The 20,052-nt window shown below is 41.0% G+C and overlaps 1 protein-coding gene across 14 annotated transcripts in view; it reads left to right on the top strand.

Moving 5' to 3' along the window:
- The window catches only part of MED12L (mediator complex subunit 12L), a 313,410-nt gene that overhangs the window by 44,855 nt on the left and 248,503 nt on the right, over positions 1-20,052 (top strand). The gene's annotated exons all lie outside the window — the stretch shown is intronic.

Genomic DNA, 20,052 nt, shown 5'->3' with positions numbered 1-20,052 from the left:
TTCAAGTGCATCAAAAAGTGTGAATTTTAAATCTGTGAAGGTCAAGTGCCTACATATAATTTCTCATGGTAGAGTATTAAAGCTCTGACCTAAAAAAAATTTTAAGGCTAAAATTAAAAATATTTTTAAAAGATCTTAATTAAAATATAGCTAACATGGAATATTAGTTTCAGGTATATACCGTAGTTATTCAACATTTGCATACCTAAAGAATTGATCACTATGATAAGCTCAGCACAGCAACCAGCTGACACTGTACCACACTGTCACAATATTATTGACTGTATTCCCCATGCTGTCATTATATCCCCATGACTTGTTTTATGCCTAGAAATTTGATCCTCTCATATTCCCCTTGACCTTTAACCCCCTCTTTAAAAATTTTTCAATTATGGTTGAGATTCAGTATTTTTTATATTGATTTCAGGTATATAGTATATGATTAGACATTTGTATAACTTAAGAAGTGACCCCCCTGACTAGTCTAGTACCCACTTGGCACTATACATAGTTATTATCATATTATTGACTATATTCCCTATGCTTTACTTTACATCCCCAGACTATTTTGTAGCTACCAATCTGTACTTCTTAATGTCTTCATCTTTTTCATCCTGCCCCCAACCCCCTCCCATCTATCACCCCACCATATCTAGTACCCATGTGACACCATACGCAGTTATCGTAACATTACTGACCTAAAATTAAAAGTACTTTTAAATGCATGAATTTTAGAATCTTTCCCTAACCTCTCAGGTTTAGCATCTCAGGAAGAGCTTTGGGCTGACTTGTCCCAGCTCTGCCACTAAGTGTCTGGGGATTGAAAGCCGAGTTCGTAGCCTCTCTAGACATCAGTCTTCTCAACCGTGAGCCACAGTTCATGTTGACTTTAATTGTCTCATGTCTTTTTAGTCTTTTAAAATCTGGAGCTGTTCTTCAGCCTTTCTTGTTCTTGACCTTGATATTTCTGAAGAGGACAGACCTGTTATTTTGTGGAATGTCCCTTGATTTGCATTTGTCCAATTCCTTGTGATTAGATTCCGGTTCCGCACTTTCGGTGGGTACACCAGGAAGCGATGTGGGAATGAATGTCTCAGTACATTGTATCACATTGTCGGATGTGCTGGTGGCGGTAACTGATCATTTGGGTAAGGTGGTGCAGTGGCACCCGATTTCTCCACCGCAAAGTTACTGTTTTACGCTTTGTAATTACTAAGTAATTGAACTATGTACATATTGATTTTCTATATTTCTGGTCTTACAGGTGTGTTTAAAATGCAGATGTCGCACTATTTATAATATATGAAAAGAGCACATGTTTTCAAATATCTGATCTGTTTACTGTCACTCTGTTACACCTGCTACGTTTCACTCTTTGTTTTCAGCACTTTCTTCAGCTTCTTTAAGCAAATTATACAGAACGTTTGGAAGCATTTGGTTGTATAGACATAGCCATAATGTCACAAGTTTCACACTCCAAGCACTACCGCCAAGCAAGTACACTCATGTATGTGTGTGGAATTGGATTAAATTACATACATTTCAGAAGATTGACTCCCAGTAATAGTCTCTCTGCTCTGGCTGTGATAGTGAAAGGAGTCATTCAGCGTGTTTGTGGCAAGATCGACTATCAGGTGTCACCCTTTCCTGGTGTCGCGTTTATGACTCTGTTGTCTTGATGATTATTCTTCAGGTTTGTAAAGTGTTTCTAGTATAAATGGCCTTTATTCCTTTGTAATAGAAACATATGTTTTATTTTCAGTTCCCACATTCAGAATTGGAACAGAGCTATAAAGCACTGCTGTTTGATTTTATCGAAGAGAGTTTTTCCTAAAGTTAAGTGGGCTAACGGCAGGCAAGAAGGGAGCAGGCCCCGGTGTGTAAATTCTTTAAATGTAGCAGCACAGAGATCTTACTGTCATTATGCAGAGAGTTACGGATCTAACGGGAGATGAAATGGGCTGCTATCCTGGGAAGCTTGCATCCTGCAGACACACCCAGTGGTGTGTACCCAAAAGTGAGAGGGTGCCAGGGGCCCTGGGCTTATGGGTGAAGTGTCATGTGCAGTTTCAAGAAGGGTAAAGAAATCTTTGACTTGGGTAAATTCTAACGTCAGGGCAGAGATTTTAAAATTGAGGTGAATTAACGGAAGCTTGGAGGGAGAGGTTGTCATTCTTAGTTCTTACGAGACCTAAAAAATAAAGAAGAAGAGGTTATAGGTGGACGTGATGTTTAGAAAATGCTCTCAAATAAGGGACTGTCACAGACTTGAGGGAAAGCACACCAGGCATAAGATACAGTTAGTTTCACGTTTTTTGTTTTGAGTTGAATGGTGTCTCGTGTTTAAGAGAACAAAAATGTTTAGCTGTCTTAGATGTTTTGAGCTCACCAGAGAAAAAGCATTGAAAATGGGCTAGCTAATGCTTAAGAAGAAAAAAGTAAAACTTATACAGTTATGTAATTAAGGAAAGCCTTTGAACAGAGTAGGAAATATGACTTTATAGTAAAAATACAGAACTCTACATTTATTTGTAATAATGTCCCCTGTGTGGGGGCTTATTGTTGCTGAGGCAACTAATAATAACTACAGTATTTACTACCGTTATTACTATCACTATAATGGCATTTCTTGAGCGATTACGGAACCCCCTCACTGCGGTCAGCAGGACTGGGGTGCTGCCTGCAATGCTAGATTGAATCAGCTCCTGATAGCACTGCGGAAATGCTCTCGGCTACGTGAAGGAGCTTTCCAGCCGCGGGCTCCTTCACCCCGTGCTGCTGGAGGCTGACACTGGTTTCCGCGTGTGGCGGCAGTTCATCCCGCTCCCCCTAGCAGGAGGACCGTGGTATGCGAGGATACCGCCCCCATTTCATGAATGAACATCTGCGAAGTTCTCCGTATCTCACGCTCATTTCCTCACTTACTATTCGGGCACTCTGTGAGAGAGCTGCTTGGTGCGCATTTCACAGATTAGGGCCCTGCGGTGTGGACGGTGCGGGGAGCCCCTCAGCATACATGCCATCCAGGCCTGAGGCCGTGTAGACCCTGTGCTGGTTGGGGGGACAGAGCGAGGGAGAATGTAGTCAGTAGCTGTTCCTTCTTTCTCTAACATGTGGAATGGTTGGATATATGCCCCCCACCCAAACTGTGTTTTTGTGGGGGCAAAAAACCAAAAAAACTGTTCGGGTGGCGGGCATATATCCAAACAACCTAAATATTAGAGAAGTAAGGACGAGCTAATAGAGAAATCAATAAAAGACAGAGGGAATCCCAAGGAATTTGGGACGTCCAGGGAGATCCACAGAGGAAGTGACGTTTGAGTACAGTTTTGAAAGAAGAGGCATTTTTCAAGAGAACAGAGTTGGGGGGTGTTGTGCCTGGAAAGGCATTTCTGGCAGAAGGATGTCGTTTGCAGAGAAATAGGGTCATTAAATCATTTGACTTGGAGTGGAACTGCCAGGGTTTTTGTTTTATTTTCTCAGCTCAGGCATCAGTAACCGGTGGGTGGTGATGAAAGGTTGTTTACTAGAGTGGGATATGTGAGTTTTGTCTGCTGGATAATGGGGAGCCATGGAAGGGCTTCTTATTACTCTTGTAGTTACAAGATACCCTCAGTTTCTTGTCTGTAAAATGGGGATAATTGAAAGCATCTTTTAAGGATGAAATGAGTCAACACTTCCTAAGTGTGTAGAACTGTGCCTGGCACATAGTAAATGGCCAGTAAATGTAGACTATTAATAATACGCTACAACTGCCGCTGGGACTACTGTTATTACTAGCCAGTATTTATTTGTGCATTGTGCTGGGAACTTGACAGGCATAATCTGTAATCATTATAGCAACCTCGCAATGCAGGTTTTATGATTCCATTTTGTGTATGAGAGACTTAAGCTTCAGAAGTTAAGTGACCTCCTGGCACAGATGGAGCTAGACTCATGGGATGTGTTTCCTCTTTCCTCCCTGCTGTGGCGTGGCAGTTGCCCAGGGAATGTGCATGTGGTGGGCCTGGGCCCCTGGAGGTAAGAAGGGGAACAGGATGCAGGACTCGGGGGCCGTAGGCAGCACTGGCGAACTCTTGTTGTCACGGGTGCTATGGGGAGCAGGCAGAACACAACCAAGTCCAAGATGCTACAGAAGCGAGAGAAAGAGAAAGATGGAATTGCTTGTGAGACGAGCAGTTCTAACTCTGGCTGAGAATTGTTGGATTTTCAATATAGGGAAAAGTGACTAGATGTATCACGGGCATGAGGTCTTCCTTGGGGGAACAGATAGATTAGAAGCTTCAAATGCTTTATGGTTAAACTGCCCGGGGAACTGGTCTGTTTACCCCAGTCGCTTCCTTTGTATCCCTGAGATTTTGCTAGGTTGGGGGTGGGAGTCGGATGAGACTTCTTGGTTGACTGTACTCTTGGAATCACTATCCTTATCACCCCCCAAAATACGAAGAAGAAACAGCTACCCTTCTTGCACAGTGGGTAATTAATGTGTGACATATTCATTGAGCTGTTTGGATGCAAAAATAAACCCTGCTAAACACATAATTGACAGTCTGGTTTCTTATCTACGCTAACCAGCTTACTTTCAGTTCGGGGCCTTGAAGACAGTGGCTGCTAACTTTTTTGATAGCAGGGACAAGCTTTTAGTTTCAAGTCAAGATTGCCTCCACATTTTCAGAGTGTTCCTGATATCTCCTTTGTCATAAAGAGATATCTGCCTTACTTACTAGGAAAATAACCCTGATGATTGGACAGAAGGGTTTGTATAAGGGTAATTTATGCCTTACTTAGGCATGAAAAATAGGTTTTAATTGGTGAGGTACCTCTGGCCATCTGGTAAAAACCATTCTCTGATAGAAAGAACGGGGCCTGTGGGGTAAGAGCTTGGCACTTGGAGCTGTCCGTTCCTCCACCTCCAAGTTTTAGCATCCATTGATGAACCAAGCCCGGAACTGTTATTCCACGGGGGATGGCTAGACGTTGGCATACTTCTGTAAAAATAGGCTTTCTCTCATCCACTGTGATAAATCATAATTCTTTCTAAAGAAGGCAGAGTAAATACTAAATTCTTTTCCTTTAATTATCAATTTTCAGAGTAAGAATTGCTGTAATTGCACCTTTACTGCTGAAAAACGTTTTCCTTTTTTTTCTTGTTGTTTCTCTTTGGTCATTGTTATGGACTCGTGGGTTTTTATTTTTATTTTATTAAAAAAAATTTTTTTGGAGAGACTATCAGCAATAATCTCTCTCTTTCTCTTTTTTTTTTCCAAACTTTTATTTATTTTAAGGGTGTCTTTCCAGGACCCATCATCTCCAAGTCAAGTAATTGTTTCAATGTAGTTGTGGAGGGCGCAGCTCACAGTGACCCATTTGAGGATCGAACTGACCACCTTGTTAAGAGCACCGCGCTCTAACCAACTGAGCTAACCGGCCGACCTCGTGGGTTTTTATTTATTCACTATTTTCCATCCAGTTACACTCATTGTTCATTTTGGTGTTCACATTGTCCCAGAGTTGGCCAATGGGAGACGTTTCAGGCTCCCTCTTTTGTATCCTTTTGGGACGACACCATTTCTCGCTTTTTGGCACAGTAAGATGTCTCAGGCTCACCTTGTACTTTTCTGCCTCAGCTCTGCAGTTAACCATTTCTCTAAGGAACCTGGCTTCTTTCTAGTGTTTCAAAAGCGATGTCTGAATACCGAAGGTGCTCATTGCTCTTCAGATGTCATGGCATCGAGAGCCTGTCAGTGGATCGATGGAGACGCATATAACTTGTGTGTGTGTATGTTTATCTCATTTCTATTACATGAACAATCAAATGATTTCTAGTAACAAGAATGGTGTTACTTGTTTTACCCTGCTACAAGCATAGACTAGCTTCAGAATTTAAATCTTCTACAGTCTTCTGTTAGGAAGACAAAACGAGGATAGAAATATGATAGTAACTTCTTGGTGGTGAAAGACAGTTGAATAGATTCCTTCATCTTCCAAATAGGAAGCCAACAGATAAGGCTTAAAATCAAAAAGTAGGACTGCAAAGCATGCTAATTAGAGATAAAGAGGTAAGCAAAAGGCACAAGGGGGGAAAGAGTTAAAAAGAATTGTGTTTGGAGAATGGGACATGAGGGCTTTATGAACAGACAGTGGGATGCTGTTTCCACAATGAGTCATGTAGAAAGAACTACTGGACTCTGAGACTGTGCGAATGTAATTTTGATATAAACAAAAAGTTAGCTAAACCTAATTTTCGCCCCCAATTTTTCCTGTTGTTGTTGATACCTTTTCTGGAAGATACCTTGCTGTGAAAATGGATTTCATGGAAAAGATTTGAAGGAAGTTCAGGGAATGCATTATAATTTTAGTTATTGTGAGGTAATATTATAATAGCTTCTCTGTCACTAAACCGAGTACTTGCTTTTTAAGACTTTAACAAAAATGAAGTAGGTATTCTTTGTAAAAATTGGAAGATTTTTAATATTTTTCCAGGTGTGTAGCTAGCTGTTCAGTTAAGTGAATATGTACGCGCTCCTGATTTACAGGGACTTAAAAAAATTGTGGTAAAAACATGAAATTTGTCATCTTAACCATTTTAAGTGCACGAAACAGTGCTGTGTAACTATATTATGCACATTGTCGTGCAATTGATTTCTAGAACTTTTTCATCTTGAAAACTATACCCATTGACTAACTCCCCTTCCGCCCTCCCCCTCCCAGCCCCTTGCAGCCGCTGTTGGACTTCCCTGATTTACAGAAACATTCAAAAGTTCTAATCAAGTTTAACATGCTGCAGCGTAACTCTGCATTCCTCATTGTTGTACTATGGGAACATATTTTAGCTTTTTCCAAATAAAAATGTTGTATAATAGGTCCTTTTCCATCTTAGAATGCGGGTGTGTGATGCTGGTGGTGGTAGTGTGTGTTTATGACACTTAAAATTCTGATGAACGCAATGGTAATGTCTGGCTATGATTGCCTTTGAATTTCTTAGAGAAATGGATTTAAACTCGTAGTATGTTTCACTTGAAGCAAGAATGATTTCGTTTAAGAAAAGATTTCTTGAGATCTGTGCATTGGGGCAGATGTTGTGAAGAATTTTAACCAGATGGGCTGTACTGTGTGCCTTTTAGGGGCTACCATGTTTTGTGGAAACAAGATGCACCCCTAAAGCAGAGGGCAACAGTCAGGATGTAATTTTACCTGGAGTTATATAGGAAATGATGGAGAGACTGGAAAAATTTAGGGAAGTTTTTCTGAAGGAGGAAATATGAAGTGGGCTTAAAGAAATGTAGCCTTTTAGTAAAAATTGGCATTTTGTTTTCTTTTTACATCTTAAAAAGTATTTCTTGATCCTAAATTAGTTAATTATCTTCCTCCCTGGCAAGCTGAGAACAAATGAGTTAGGTTTATAGTTCTGTTATGTGTACTATGCATTTGCTTTGGTCTTTATTGCTGTCATTTCTTCTTGTTAGTTTGCATGAATTATTAATTATGTTAATCTATGTTATGTTAACCTATGTTAACTTATGTTAACTCAACATTTTCTCCATTATCTACTCTTTTAATGTGGACTCTTGCTTGGATTTATTAATCATCTTCCATGATAAAATGGTAATCAGAATCCAAATTTAATTATCAATATTGCAATCCTTTACTCTTCATGGATATTAGTACATACATATATATTTACACTTGGAACATATGCTACGAAAATATCTGGTTTTTGTTATTTACAGACTGGTTTTATTTTATTTTTTTATAATTGTTTAATTTTTCAGTTACGGTTGACATACAATAATATCAGTTTCAGGTGTACAACTTAGTGATTAGACATTTATATAACTTAAGAAGTGATCATCCCGATAAATCTAATACCCACCATACACAATTACTATAATATTATTGACAATATTCCTTATGCTATACCTTACACCTCCGTGACTTCTTTGTAACAACCAATTTGTACTTCTTAATCCCTTTACCTTTTTCACCCACTCCCCTAATGCCCCTCCCAGCTGGCAACCCTCAAAATGTTCCCTGTATCTATGAGTTTTTCTTTTTCTTGTTTTGTTTGTTCATTTATTTTGTTCTTTAGATTTCACGTATAAGTGAAATCATACGGCATTTGTCTTTCTCAGTCTGACTTACTCCACTCAGCATAATACCCTCTAGGTTCATCCTTTTTGTCGCAGATGGCAAGATTTCATTCTTTTTTATGGCTGAGTAATATCCATTGTATATATGAACCACCTCCTTATCCATCCATCCATTGATAGACACCCAGGCTGCCTCCATGTTTTGGTGATTGTAAATAATGCTGCAGTGAATGTATGGATGCACGTGTCCCTTTGAAATAGTGTTTTGGGTTTCTTCATATATGTGTGAATACCCAGAAGTGGATTACTGGGTCCTTCTTTGTCTCTTGTGATAGCCTTTGTTTTTCAAAGTTTGTTTTGTGTGATAAAGTATTGCTACCCTAGCTGTTTTTGTTTTGTTTCCATTTTCGTGAAATATCTTTTTCCATCCCTTTATTTTCAGTCTCTGTGTCTTTTGATCTGAAGCCAGTCTATTGTAGGGAACATATGTAAGGATCTTATTTTCTTATCTTTCAGCCACCTTGCGTTTTGACTGGAGCATTTAATCCATTTCCATTTAAAGTAATTGTTGATAGATATGTAGTTATTGCCATTTTATTATTCACATTTTTTTAATCTGTTTTTTCTTTGTCTTAAAGAAGTCTCTCTAACATTTCTTGTCATACTGATTTTATATTGTCACTTGGGACAGTCTTCATGAAATCCCTCTGTAGTACCTGGGTATCTCCAGTTTATAAATTAGGGTGAGAAAATCCACGGAAAGTAGGAGAACTGGGAATTCCGTTCTGGACTTCCATTTCTGGGTCTTATTTGCTTTATAGAATTTCCAACTTATATCAAATGAGGGGGTGACTGAGGCTGGGATGGGTAGTGGTGTCGGGTGAGGTATGAAGGTGCTTCCAAAAGCTCAGTGTCTAACGAGTTACTATTTCTGTGCATCCACTACTTATAGCCTAAACATGAGATGTTTAAAAAAAGACAGCTTCTTGTGTGACTTAATTTTTTAAATAGGTAATACTTCTCTGTAGTACAAAACAAAATATTGAAATGTTCGGAGTGAATTCTCACCTCAGTGTCTTTCTTTCCACTGCCTCCCAGAGCCCTTGTGACACACTTCAGAAACAGTTCTTACCAGCTTCTCGTGTATCTTCTGAGGTGTTTTTATGTACATCTTTAGTTTGTTTTTATGTTTCTTTTAAGAAATCGATGCTTGTTCTGTACGGTGCACATACTGGCCTTGTTCTTTTAAAGGGCTGTAAGCTCCTAATGTTTTAATGACTTAAAAAGCTGGATCTTTCGCAATTTGCACTGGAATGTTAATTCCATGATGAATAGAACGCTTTTTTTTGTCTTTTTTTTTCTTAAATTAAAGAAGACGTACTTTAAGTTTCAGAGTCATTTGCAGGTAGTGTATATAAGCTTCCAAATGAAATCCCTCTAATAACGTGGCTCTAAGGCCCATTTCAACTCGCCGTTATTTTGGAGTCAAGGACGACATAGAATATATTGATGGGATAGAAAACATGTTAGTTGGGGGGTCAGTACATTATCAATTGGAATGTCTTTGTGTAAGTCACAGCTAAAGCGAACCGATTTAATTAAATGAATATAGCATCCATCCATCTATGGTCTCCAGAAAAATAAAACTCTGTGAGTTCCCGAGGAGGGGCAGTGGGCCCGGGTCTGCTGGGTCTGCATACAGTGTAAGCGTTTTTATGTGTTAGGGCTTTTTGATCTGGAGTTACTTTAAATGCTCATGTGGCAATCTAATGCCTGCAGTGTTATTTGTATTTGTGTCCTGGTGAAAGAGTCACCATCTAAAGCTTGTTCACAAGTACAAACTTTACAAGACCTGCATGTAGGACCAAAGTAGTAGATGCAGTACTGCTTTTACTGTAGAAATTATTAAGTTGGTGCAAAAGTAATCGTGGTTTTTGCAATTATTTTAAATCCTTTAAACTGCAGTCATTTTTGCACCAATGTAATACTCAGAACACACTCATCATGGAATTAAATTCCAGTGTAAAAAGAAAGTGGAGTTTATTTTTGTTTGGCAAATGATTGGGGTTTTCTACCACATCCTCTGTAGCAGAAGCTGGGGAAGGATTGAGGGTAATGAAATGTTCCATGTAATAATTCACATAGCTTTGATGGCTTCGGTGGGGCTGGCAGTGAACGTCTTTCCTCAGTGCTGCTCCTTCATTTCTCCACTTTCCACTCAGATCCTCGGGAGGCTTTAGGGGTGCACAGAAGGGTGCTTTCTAGCGAGGGAGGCGAAGCTGTGGTCTTCTCCAGTCTGCTGTCTTCTCCAGTCTGCTGTCTTGTTAAAGACAAGTTTATTGTCTTGCTATAGCTTTCCTCTCCTGGGGCAGTAAAACCCATGACTTGGTCTCAGATGTGGAAGGCTGTGGGGACTCGTCCTAAGGGGTTAATTAAATGTACCAGTTTAATATTTGTGAAAATAACGTCCCTGTTATTCTGTGCTAGGAATGAATATCTCACCACAGCCAAGGCTGCTGTAGAAACTCAGAGTTCTACAGAAATTGGGGAAGATTTGTGAAACTTCCCGTATGATATACCATGTTTCCCTGGAAAAAAGACCTAGTCGGACAATCAGCTCTAATGCATCTTTTGGAGCAAAAATTAATATGACTCGGTATTATATTATATTATACTATACTATATTATACCCAGTCTTATATTGTAGTAAACTAAGACTGGGTCTTATATTAATTTTTGCTCCAGAAGACGCATTAGAGCTGATTGTCCGGCTAGGTCTTATTATCAGGGAAACATAGTATAACATTAATTGCAAACAGCTGTGTCACTGAGAAGGCGTTGAGCCTGTTGTGGCCGGTGCTCTGTGTGTGCCCCTCTGAGAGGAGGAAACCCCCGACGCTGTACATGTGTCAAGAAGCTGGTGGTGTGACTGATGTGTTGATTAAGAAATTCTTGTTCTAGGGGCTAAAATTGGATTCTGTGGTTGCCAGGAGCGGTGGCTTCAGATGCATGTATGGGGTTGATAGGGAAAAAGGACAACTAGAAAAAAAAATCCCTAAATGCAATGGTTAGCATTGTCTACATTAGAATGGAAACGAGAATTGGAGACTTGACAGCCAGAGGCAAAAACCACAAAAAGTGTCCAGTGTTGTTCTCCTCAGGTATCAGATACCACCTGGCACCTGCAAGGCAGAAGGTACATTGAACACATTCCTTGATGGCGTGGGACACAAGCTTCTTTTGCTCCTACCAGCCTTCCCGTCAGCCCCTCTTCCTGAGAGGGGCTGCCTGAGATCTTCCCCTGTCTGAGATCTTGCCACTCATTTCCTCGCTTGGCCCCTTTGGTCTCTTTTTACCCCCAAACGCTTAAGCATTAACCATCTGTCACACAAGTGTGCAGTCACTTATATTTTGTGTAGAATGGCTTTTATCTTCTGGGGGTATCTTTTTTGTCCCTCCATCCTCAACTATGTATCATTCACTCCTTGGGCAGAGTGCCCTTTGCTCACACAGCTGTCTTCACCTCTTCAGGCTTCCTTCCCTGCCCCCCATCCTTCCCCTGAACTTCAGAGAGGGACGGACTGTCAGTCGTCTCCCTTAGCTACCTGCTCACTCCCATCTGTACAGACAGACTGCAGTCCTTACCTGTCTTCCTCGTCTTGGCCAGCGAGACCCTGCTTTCACCTGCGGTTACTTCCCATCTGTGCGCTGCTGGACCTATAAATCATACAGGTTTGCTTTCTCCTGGGCACGCATCGTCGTTCTAAGCATGTTACACGTCACTCAGTTTCCAAAATAACCCTACAGGCTCAGTACACTTATCAGCACTGTTTTATTGACACGTCACTGAGGCACCCAGAGGCTGAGTGACTTGCCCAGGACCCCAAAGTTGGCAGGCATCAGGCTGTGTGACGGCAGAGTCTGTTCTCCACCAAGCCAGTCATGAGCCGCGGGCGTAGCCGAGGGCTGGGTGCCCTGTGAGTGCATAACCGGTATTCTTACGGTGCAGAAGAAACCGCCCCACCCCGCGCCTGTGGCAGCTGGTGCTTCTGTTGTCATAGTCACGTTCTCTAAGGCGTTGAACCCACATCTGAGAATGGCCCCCACATCCAGGTCTTCTCTCTGACCCTTTCTCTGAATGTCAGACCTGTGTATCCACCTGCCCCTGGACATATTTTCCCATGAATAGCTCTGACACCTCAAATTCAAGTGTTTCAAACGGAATTCAAAACGGGGACACCTGAGTAAGATCAGTGGCTTATATCGTTGTGAGTATGCTGGTTGTGATGTTGTAGTTTAACACGATGTTACCATCTGGGAAAGTAGGCGAAAGGTACGTGGGATCTGTGTGTATTTATTACAATTGCACGTAAATCTACAGTTATCTCAAAATAAAGTTTAATGAAAACAAGGTTAATGAAAACAAACAAACTGAACTCCCCGCTTCAGCGTCCTCCCCCATGTGCTGCCTGCTCCACGACTCAGTCCCGGCACCACCATCCACTGAGCCATCCCACTGAGAGACTGGAAGCCCCCAACTCTCTCTCTCCTTCATGCTGATGTCAGGTTGGTTACTATTCAATCTGCTGCTTCTTTGTTTGCTTCTCAGTTACCTCCCCACTGCACTTGGCAGCTCTTCAGATTGTGTCCCCCATAACTTCTGAGTCTTAATTTACATATCTGATCTTGTCGTTCATTGGCTTAAAAATCCTTCAGTGGCTTTTAATCATTTGTGATAAAAGACAAAACTCCATAGCTTGTCACTGCCTGGGTCACAGTCATTTGCGCTGCTGGTTAACAATGCTGACCCCTCTTCAGAATTACCAGGTTGAAATCTGGAGTTGGAACTAAAGCTGTACGTTTAACCAGCGCCCTCTGGTGGTCGTTCTGTGCACTAGCGTTTGAGGACCTCTGGCCCCAACCACCTTCCTAGCCTCACTCGGGACCTTTCCTCCGTATGCCGGTGTTGCCTGGAATGTTACACGCTGCTCTTTCTGTCGTGGAACTCCTTGGTACCATTCCTCAAGCCTTGGCTAAAATGGCCCCCTGCTTCGTCTCTCGTGTCCCATGGTATGTCAGAGTTCTTATCTCATTGCTGTCAATATCTGTGTCCCTGTGTCTTCTTACCTCAGGGATGAATTACCTCGGGTAGGCGTTGCTTTCCCCTCACCTTTGTAGCCCCAGATCCCAGGAGAGCTTCTGGCCCATAGTAGGCATTTCATGTTTGCTGCTAAATACCCACGATGATTTTATCTTGTGTCACCTTGATCCTCAAGTAACAGTACTTAGTGTCATTGCCCAGTAAATAAAACCAGAGAGAAGTGGCCAGTTAAGAATAACAGTAAAATTACTCATCCAAACACAGGTACTCAATATTTGCCAGTAAACACCAGTGTTCTCCAGGTAATTCTGTTAGAGAAAAACCGTTTTTAAAGCATTGAAAAAATGTTTCAGTAGTTTATTGCACCATAGCATTTCCACGGGACGCCAACAGACCCCCCTCCGCGCCCCCTCCCCCGCGTGCTGATTTCACTAACTGGCCATTCCGCACAACACAGCATCTGCTGGGGGGCGGGGGGGGGGGGGTGTGCTGACTGTGGGCCTCACACCACACTGAGGCAGCAGTTCTCATTTGGGCTGTTCTTTGTCTAGGCTGCCAGTCAGCACACTGATTTCCCCCTTTCATTCCCCAAATGAACAGTGGCTGAACAGGGGATTTCAGGTTTTCTTTGAATCATTTCATAGGATACAACTGATTTTCTTTTAAAAGTCTTTTATTATGGAAATTTGAAACATATGCAGAAGAATATGATAAAGCCCTTTTACCCTTCACCCAGGTTTAACCATTAACTCCTAGCCACGCTTGTTTCTACCCCATACTCTCCTCCCCACCCCTTACCCCCTCCAAGGCATACCATTTGTAGGGGATTACTGTTTACCATTGGGGAATGTTTTAAGCAAATGCTTTGAAAAATGATAAAACTGCTTTTCTGAGATATAATTCACCTGCTTTACAATTCATTTGAAGCATACAATTTAGTGGTTTTTTTAATGTGTCCACAGAGTTGTGAAACCATCACCACAGTTTACAACATTTTTATCACCTTAAAACAAATATCGTACCCATTAGCAGTTCACATTTCCCCTCAATCCCTGCCTCCAGCTCGTAGGCAATCTAATTAGACCTATAGATTTGCCTAATTTGGACATTTCATATAATTGGAATCATAAAATATTTGGTCCTTTGAAACTGGCTTCTTTCAGTTAACGTAGTGTTTTCAAGATTCATCCCTGTTGTAGTATTGGTATTGGTAGTTCACACCTCCTTAGGGCCGAATGGTATTCTATTGTTTGCATATAGCACCTTATTTATCGATTTATCAGTTGATGGGCATATGGATTGCTTTCACTTTTTGAATTATGTTGCTACAAACATTTGTTTACCAATTTTTATGTGGATGAATTATGCTGCTACAAACATTTGTTTACGAATTTTTATGTGGATGTGTTTTCATTTCTCTTGGGTATATAACTTAGCTGTGGAATTGATGGGTTAGAAGGTAACCCTGTTTAACCTTTTGAGGAACTGCCACCTGTTTTCCACGGTGGCTGCAGCATTGTACGTTCCCCCTGGCAATGCCTGAAAACTCTAATTTCTACACACTCTCATCAACGCTAGTTATTATTGTTTTGTTTATAACTGTCCTAGTGTTATCACAAGATGTTAGTATGAAGATTTGCATTTCCTGGTGAGAAATGACATTGAGTATCATTTCAGGTACTTATGGGCCATTTGTCCATGTTTGGAGAAATGTTTATTCATTTCCTTTGCCAATTTTTAAAAAATGGTTATTTGTCTTTTTACTATTGAGGTGTAATAGTTCATTATATATTGTAGATCCAAGTACCTTATCAGATATATGAGTTGTGATAAAAAACTACAGTGAATGTTTAAATAAAAAAAATTTATTACAGTAAAAGACAGATTGCCATTAATCCCTCTCAAAATACTCCCCCTCTCTTTGAACACACTTTATCCCATCGTTCTTGCCACTTTCTGAAGCAGTTCTGGAAGTCCTCTTTCATGAGTGTCTTTAGTTGTGCTGTCATGGCTGCCTCGATGTCCTGAATCATTCTTACTTTGGGGAAGAGCCAGAAGTTGCACTGTGCCACATCCAGTGAATAAGGTGGATGAGGACACAATGTTATGTTTTTATTTGAAAGAAATTCCCAGACCAGAAGTGATGTGTGACACAGAGCGTTGTCATGATGGAGGATGATTTACGGCACACTTTAAAACACATCTTCTCTCAACCGTAGCTCACACTTAACTGACTGCACCAAACAAGTTGAAACTTGTCACACACTGTTACCAAGGTTCGTCGCGCCACTTCCCATATTGAAGATCCCTGCCTTTCTGTTGGATGGCACTTGGCAGCAGCATTCACCGTATTCTTTGATCACACCTTGTATGATTTGCAAATATTTTCTTTCAATTAGTGGGTTGTCGTTTCACTTTATTGATGATATGCTTTGATAAAGAAAGCATTTTAACAACAGAAAACTTGAGGAAAATGGTAGAAAATTTTTCAGTTGTTTTTACTGAGTGTTTAGAAATGGAGTATGCAGCATTTTACATGTACTGAAGCTTATTTTCCCATTGAATCTGTACCAAAGTCAGGCTGGTTAAATCCTCTGTATCCTGCGGTTTTGAGAAGCAGGCTGTTCCTACTGTGGAGAGGCAAGAACTTTTTATGGTAGTGGTACATACAGCCTCAGGAAGAATGTTCGAGGATACAGGTGTCTCCCCCGAGGAGTCTGTTATCCTTGACTTAAAGTGCTGTAGCAAGTGGCTGCCTTAAAGATGTGCGCATTAAGCTCTGGGCTTGGTGGCAGTTCTTAAAAGATGATCTCTCTTGTATTTATTTCACATAGTGGGTTCCCACTGGTTTTGATAACAGGAAAGAACATAGCCAGGAAAATGAACCTTCACAAAATGAAAGATATATATATGTATATATATATATACACACATATATATGTATATACTGTAAGTTTATTAAAAAGACTTGAAAGTTCCGTATTTGCATGGGCCTTCGCAGCACACTGATTAACAGGTGCTTCTCATTGATTTGGTTGTAATAAACAGTGTATTGGAGGGGGAATTTGGCATTTTCCCTATAGTGGTATATGAAACCTTCTAGGTATGCAGTGCATGCGTTTAAACTAGAATGCAGAGATGTTTGTATGAAGATTTGAGAGGCAGAATAATTGGGGAGGAACTTGCTTTAGTAGTTATTTTGGGAGAACTTTGGGGTGCATTGATTCAAGTCAATATTTGATGGTTGATGGTTGACTACGCAGTTGGACAATTAAGTTTGCGAACTCATCCTAGAAAAAGTGCTACATACCTCACTGCTGAATATCACTATGGTCACCTTTGAAGGATTCCCCTTGGGACGCTATGCACTGATGCCAGCGCCTAGTCCACCCTTCAAAGCAATTGTGGAACTCTTTTTCTGGAATGGCCATCAGAGCTGTCATCGTATTACACTTGATGTCCTGAATGTCATCAAAATGTCTTCCTTTCAGAATTTCCTTTATCTTCAGGTAAAGAAAGAAGTCATTGGAGGCCAGATCAGGTGAGTAGGGAGGGTGTTCCAATACAGTTATTTGCTTACTGGCTAAAAATTCCTTCACAGACAGTGCTGTGTGAGCTGGTGCAGTCGTGATGCAAGAGCCATGAATTGTTCGTGAAAAGTTCAGGTCTTCTAACTTTTTCACGCAGCCTTTTCAGCACTTCCAAAGAGTAAACTTGGTTAACTGTCCGGTTGGTACAAATTCATAATGAATAATCCCTCTGATATCAAAAAATGTTAGCAACATCGGTGTAACAAGTTTGCAAACTTAATTGTCAGATGTCATATGTAAGGCATAGCTTTATGGGGGTGAAAGAGATCCCTGGTAGGTGGTGCGTGGTGTGCAGAGACTAGAGAAGGCAGCAGGTTAGAGGTGACATTTGCACTGGGCCCAGAAATTCCCACACGTGAACATCCCTGAGTAGAGAAGGTACTGCAGCCAGAGATTGCATCATAGGCATGAGAGTCAGAAAGCAACTTGAGCTAGTGGAGTATGTAATGGTAGGTAGTATTTGAAATGATTTTAATTACTAGCTCAGGAATGGGGCCTTAATTCATTAAGGGCTGCAGATCCGTTGAAGAGTTTGGAACCATGAAACCGACCTTGATTGAGTCCATCAGTCCTTACCCGGATCATTGGCAGCTCTGCTGAGGCAGAGGCAGAGGCTAACTAACATCAGTGACAGCAGCTACTGTCCTCTTGACAGTCAAGGCCTGACCTTCAGTTCGCTTTCTAAAAACTTTTCATCCTGTTGATGATGATAGCTACCACTTATTGACCAATTTCTGTGTTACAGGAATGGTGCTAAGTAACTCATCCTTATAGTCACTCTGATGTGCATACATTATTGATCCCTATTGTAGAGATGAGGAAATTGAGGCTTAGCAGAGGTTAATACGTTGCTCCAGGTCGCATGGCTGAGTGGCAGAGCCACTTGTTCCCAAGTTCATTCTAGTGTGTTAGCACTGCATGCGGCCCTGTATTGCTTCTCTGCTGATGTCATGTTCGTTGCAGAACACCTTCTCCATGAACCTTGCTGCGTTTGCCTTGCTCTGGGTTTGCCCCCAGGGTGGATGTTCCGCTCTGCTGTGCTCCCCCTTTTCCTGCTAGTTCTGCAGATATTCCAGGCCCGGGACGATCATCTTTAACGTAACCTGGCACAGCTCTGTGCTCACCCATTATGTGTTTATCCCTTTACGTGTCTTCATGCACGAGTGGGGCATCGCACACCTGTTTGTGTACTTCCGGTTTAGCCGTGTAACCTTGAGTAAGCCTACAGTGCTGGGATCCGTAAAAAGGTGGAGTGAACTGCATGGCCTCTGAAACCCCTTCTGTTGGCGGCTGGGCATTAGTACAGAAGGAACAGTGGCTGGAGGATTCTTGGATGCTAGAGAGCAATGTCAAAAGGAATGGGTGTTTTTTTCAATCCTGACCCCTCTCTTCAGTACATTCACGCTCATGAACTTGCTAGTCATCTGGCTTCATGGACTTTGAGTTCTACTCGACATCCGTAAGTGACAGATGGGGCCATACCCTCCAAGTTGCTTGAATTTAGAACTGCTCCACTTTCAGAGTAGCCTTGTTGCTCACTTTCTGCATCTTTTTTACCTTTGACCCCCCCATCTTTCCTTTGATCTTCACCCGTTCCTGTTTTACTACCTGGGGGCTCCCACTCCAGACCACTTAAATCGGATTCTGGCAGGGTGGGGCTGAAGGCGCAGGCATTTGGCTAAGCTGCCTTGTGACTGTATTTGCATTCCCGGCTCAGACTACTGCCTGTCTTGCCCCTGCCGCCTGCCCCCACTGCTCCCTTTTAGTTACCGGTCCTGACTAAGCCCGAGAGGTGCAGTGAATCCTGGTACTTTTACTGCCATTTGCTATTTTCTGTTTTCAATTTTTAATGAAAATTTTGTGTGCATCTTAGTTTTTATACAGTCTATTCTAGGCTATCCAGACCTCTAAATCTATCTGCTTGACAGGATAACCTAATGTCAGTTAAATACAGTAAAGTTAAAATGCACTACTAAGTGGGCTACATTTGAATTCCAAAAGGAATTCAGATTGTGGAATGATATAGTCAGCAATTAAAATAAGAAAAGACACACATATGTTTATATACATTCAGGCACACATAAAGACTGAAAAAATATATACTAAAATATTTCATGATTATGAGTGATGGGATTGTAGATGTTTTTCTTTTGTTTTCATACTTGCATTATAAATTTTCTCTAGTGATCATGTATTTCTTCTATATTTCTTAAAAAAACAACAACAACAACCTTAAAAAGGAAATATACCCTTGACAAAGTAGGGGTATGTGTTATTTTTACTCTTGAGGCTGAAATATTCTTTGGGGATATTGAGAATACCTTACTGAGAGAAAGCTAATAGCAAGGCTTGGCACACACAAAAACGAGGATTGGATCCTTGTTATTTTTGTTATTGCTTGTTATAGCTTAGCTAAACTCCTCTCATTCCATGGTTGGCATTTATTTTGTTGAACAGTTCAGTGTCATGAGACTATTAATCCATAACGGGTACCAGAGGATGATGACATTGATAATTTACTGTTTTGTTTTCAATGTCAATGGGTTCATTTTAATGACAATATCTGTTATTGGTGGTGCTTTCTAAAAAACTATTACACTAGGAACAGAATATTGACCTGGTATCTGTTCACCTTTTTGCATTGGTTTATTACTGGAATTTGACACGTGCATTTGAATTTGAATTGTAAGTAAGACAATTAGAGTAACTGGTTTAGGCCATAACTCTGGGTACTATTGTCAGGTAATTTTAATTGTATTTAAAAAGTAAAAACAACACTCAATCCCTAATAGACATTTTGTGTCTAATCTTACTTTGGTCAAAATAGCTTCCTTTGAAATAAGGTGGGAGAACCTATTGCCAAAAGAATGGGAAAACAACACTGGGTGGTAATGTTTCAGTAGGATGGTTTCTTCTGAAATGCTGTTTCGCTAATCTTTGGGGAAATTTGGCTGTGCACATGCAGTTATTACATTTTTATCCACAGAATGGGCTAAAGTTGGCATGTCATCCCTCATGGTTGCCAGAGGCAACATACTGATTTAATTTGTCCCCCTGTGGCAGACATTTTTGAATAATTTAAGTGATTTTTCTTTTTTAATTCTACTTTTCCCATTCCCTTTACAGTCTCCTACCTTTTGTTGCTCGGCACTCTGGCTGATTGCATTCTGAGGCATCTTGTGTTGGTTGAGGAGAGGAGAATAATCAAAGGTCCCGAAGGTTGTCTAAGGGGGCGGCCACTCTTGTGTCCCTGGCAGGTCCCGGGGTCCTG

The sequence above is a fragment of the Rhinolophus sinicus genome, linkage group LG01 (assembly GCF_036562045.2).
Source record: "Rhinolophus sinicus isolate RSC01 linkage group LG01, ASM3656204v1, whole genome shotgun sequence".
Lineage (NCBI taxonomy): Eukaryota > Metazoa > Chordata > Mammalia > Chiroptera > Rhinolophidae > Rhinolophus > Rhinolophus sinicus.
The sequence above is the reverse complement of the archived record's forward strand: the minus strand, read 5'-3'. Positions and strand labels throughout refer to the sequence as shown.